The sequence below is a fragment of the Camelus dromedarius genome, chromosome 25 (assembly GCF_036321535.1).
Source record: "Camelus dromedarius isolate mCamDro1 chromosome 25, mCamDro1.pat, whole genome shotgun sequence".
NCBI classification, from domain to species: domain Eukaryota; kingdom Metazoa; phylum Chordata; class Mammalia; order Artiodactyla; family Camelidae; genus Camelus; species Camelus dromedarius.
The window spans coordinates 19,590,265-19,594,263 of NC_087460.1; the positions used below are offsets into that span (position 1 = coordinate 19,590,265).

The 3,999-nt window shown below is 48.4% G+C and overlaps 1 long non-coding RNA gene across 1 annotated transcript; it reads right to left on the bottom strand.

The window, feature by feature from the left end:
* Window positions 1-217: 217 nt before the first annotated feature.
* LOC135319285 (uncharacterized) lies at window positions 218-2,255 on the bottom strand. The gene is made up of 2 exons (XR_010377742.1): window positions 1,868-2,255; window positions 218-1,403 (listed from the first exon to the last, which is right to left on the bottom strand). It is a non-coding gene; the product is annotated as an uncharacterized LOC135319285 (long non-coding RNA).
* Window positions 2,256-3,999: the final 1,744 nt, after the last annotated feature.

Here is a 3,999-nt window from a genome sequence, read left to right on the forward strand (position 1 = left end):
CTTTCAAAGTTCACCACTCACCCCTCCCCCTTCTCCAGGACTTTAAGTTGAAACAGTTTTCCCATTTCTACCTTTTCTTGCTGTCCTTAAAGATAAATACACTCCGGGGAAAGGGGATGGGAAGGGATAAATTTGGGAGTTTGCAAATGTTAACCACTATATATAAAAAAAAAGACCCCAGATTTCTTCCGTATAGAACAGGGAACTATATTCAATATCTTGTAATAAGCTTTATTGAAAAAGAATATGAAAATGAATGTATGTACATGCATGACCGGGACATTGTGCTGCACATCAGAAATTGACACATTGTAACTGACTATACTTCAATTTAAAAAAGTGTATCCTCGTTTTTCACTCGTTTTATAACATTAACTGCTCATTAGGAAACGAATATAACAAACAGAGGGAAACTCCTAAGTCACAGCTCCCCCTCGCTGGCTCAGGGGAAGCCGCTGTGGCAAGGCTCAGATGTTGACAACTTCAGGTCAAATGGCTCCAAACAATAGGTGCCCTTAGGTTTCCCTTTACTGGGCAGAATGTGCCTCACCTCACGGCCTCCTGGCTCACGCAGGATTTCTCTTAGATGGTTTCTTTAACATTTGTTCCACCTCCATCTAATTAGTCGACAAAGAGATGCAAACAAAATACTATTTTTGTTTTATCGAGAGGGTGCAAAATAAAATGAAGCCTGCTAATGCCCAGGCTGGGCCAGCCTGCTGGGAGGCTGACTCATTCCTGCTCAGCGGGAGGGGCTGTGAAGCCAGCGCTTTAAGTATCTGCGTGCCCTTCATAGTAATCCCCCTTCTAGGAAAATATCCTAAGGAAATAATCAAGAGATGCAGTCAAGGATTTATGAACAAAGAATATTCATTACAAAGCCATAATTGAGAAAAACTGGGAAGGGCTTAAGTGCCTCCCAGGTGGGGTTGGCTCCCCCAGTCTCCCCACTTCTCTAGGACGGAATGGGGCATATGGGGCCTCACAGTCATCCACGAGGCAGGTATTTTATTAGCACCCTACTCTGCTTTAGGCACTCAGCTGGGTAAACAAAACAGGTAAGTTCCCAGCCCCCGCTGGAAGACGCACCCACTAAAATTCATGATCTCCTACAACGATTTGAAAATTGTTCACGTTCGGCGGTGGGCGGGGGAAGCCGGCTGCACACGGCGTCAGCGCGCACTCCCTCATCCCCTGCCATTAGCTGTTACCAATGCGACTAATTCCTCCTTCAGGGGCTCTCCCCCGGCGACCTCGTCATTCCTTTTCAGAAGCGGGTCCGCGGGCTCCGAAGGTAACCTGATAGCAGCGGAAAGGGCGCCGACGTGCAAGGCTTCCGATTGGTTTCCAGTTCCAGGAAGTCGCCCGACTTCGGGCAAATCACGTCACCTCTGGGACTGTTTCTAATCAGAGTGAAGGAAGAAAGGGCTGGACCCATCTTTAGGTTCTGGGAGTCCCACCCTCTCAGACTCCAGCGCAGAACCGTCCTCAGTCTGGGGGGGTGGGGGTGGGGTAGCCTGCGGCTGAAGGGAGGAGCGGCAGGGGCTGCGACCCCCGGGGGACCTGCGCATTTCTGTCGCGCGGAGTCCGGGAGTTTAAAAAGGCGAAGGCCCATCTCGCTAGAAGGAGGGCGAAAGTAGCAGAAGCCAGGAGGGCCGGCGGCTCCCGGGGAGTTGGGAAGCGCCGCAGGCCCACCCCAGGCCGGCTCCCTGCCCTCTGCCCCCTTCCCCCTGAGTCGACTCCAAGCCCGCGGCTTTGGCCAGCGGGCAACGTGCTTCCTTAGAGTTGCTTTTTAATAGTAAGAAATAACAGCTGACAAGCACTGGGTGCTTCTAGGTGCAAAACAGTGCCTAGGCGACTTACTTACATCACTTACAAAAGTATGAAGCTCATTCTGCTAGTCCCCTTCTTAAGGCAAAACGGAGGCTGAGGAAGGTTACAGAATTCATAGGAAGCCGCAGGGCTGGTCACCAGGTCCAACTGGCCAGCCTTCCTCTTTTCCTGAAAGGTGGGTGGGACGGTCTCCCATTGTACCCCCCTTTCCTGCTGCAGGAGACAGGAACTCGGATCATCACTGTAATATGGGTTTGTTGATTGCCAGCTGGGAGACTGAGATAAATAAACAGGGTTCCCGAAGTTTGCAGATGATCTTAGCCTCCACTGGAGCCCCTGCTTCCATTTAGAGCCCCCTTCCCCACACCGCCCTTCCCCATCAGGGTGAAAGGTCGGCTCTGAAAGGGTGGTCAGGAAGGAACAGTCCTATCCTTCAGGGAGAGAGTGATTTGCAACTCGGAGGAGCTCAGTTTGGACTTTGACCTTTGCAGTTAAAAACTGCTCTGAGAAATTATTTGTAACCTGCTGAGGTTTGCTGCTGCGAAGTGAGAAGTCTTTGACATTAACGTCCATTTAACTCAGGAATCTGAAAAGATGGTCTAGGGTCAGGGTTCTGTGAGCTCCTTGAAATTGTACAGAAAAGGTTACGGGCATGTGCATAAGTGTGTTTTTCCGGGGAGAGTGCTCCTAGCTTTGCTTGGGTTCTCCAAGGGGCTTACAGCTGCCCAAAGGTTAAGAAAGCCAAGTGACAAGTGAGTCACTAAGGCGGTGCAAATCCTGTGAGTGGAAGAGGGAGGCAGAAATGTTGGGCCCACTGACAGCCTTCCAGTTCCCAGAGGACGGCCACGTCTGGGCTCTCAGAGGCCGACCTGTGATCCCTTAACAGATAGAGTACATTCTTTCCTGGGCGTGTTTGCCCTGACAAATAGCCCTAGGTAATGCTTAATCTCACAATGTTGAGGCTGGCCTGTTTCAGCCCAACTTATCAGAGTCACAAACCTCCCCCCACAACAGACCCTAAACTTCTTACCTCACCTGCAACCAATCAGAAACTTGTGCACAAGCCGATCAGGCACCTTGAGACTGGACCTTATAGAAGACCCCAACAACCAGCCCTCAGGGCTCACATGGGGACCCTCGTCTGTGTGGCCCGCTGCTGTCTATGACAGCGCACCCTAGAAAACTCCTTTCTATTCCCATACTTAATCGCTGGTAAATTCTTTTACCAAACCGCGCACTCATCACCGGGTCACTGACGGGCTGCCTTGATGTGTGCACACAACAGGGAAGGGAGGTGGTACTCAGGTAAGACTTTAGAAAGAGGCAGGAGGGGGTGGGGGGCAGCTGACATTTCTTGTGCTCTGACTGTGCCAGGCATTGTTCTAGACCAAAATTTACAAGGATTTTAACAACCTTATGAGATAAATAAGATTGCTGTTCTGGTTTTGTAGATTCATTCATTTAATAAATATTTACTAAGCTCTGTCTATGCATCAGGGACTGTTCCCAGAGCTGGGGATCCAGCAGTTAACAAAACAGTCAAAAATGCCTTCTTTGGGGGAGGGTGGTAGAGTGCATGCCTAGCATGCCCGAAGTCCGCGGTTCAATCCACAGTGCCTCCACTGAAAAATCAAATAAATACATAAATCTAATTGCCTCCCCCCTGCACAAAATAAAAAAATAAAATAAAATAAAATGCCTTCTCTGGGGAGCTTACACTCCCATGGGGAGGCAGATGAGGAAGCCAGGGTCACAGAGAGTTAAGTGATAAACAAGGGTCTTCAGCTAATAAGAAGTAGAGGTTTGAACCCAGGTAATATGGCACCAGAAGCTGTTTTGTCTTGTATTTTTAGGAACGGATTAGTGACTTTAAACAATTGAAAGCTTAAAACTTCTGTGCAACAGAAAACACCAAATTAAAAGGGAAGTGAGAAAATATTTATATCATATGGAGCAAAAGAATAGCTCAAAGATGTTTTCAAACTATGCATCAAACCCAAGAACTCACATTAAAAATGAATGGGCAAAGATTACTAAAATAACTCAGAAGATCAATAATGTTGAACACTGGCTTCCTGAATGATCATCAAAACATTCTGTTTATTGCTTGCCCAGGAAGGGAGACCTTTACCTTGACAGAGTCTTAGTAACCGATCAGCGGGCAAA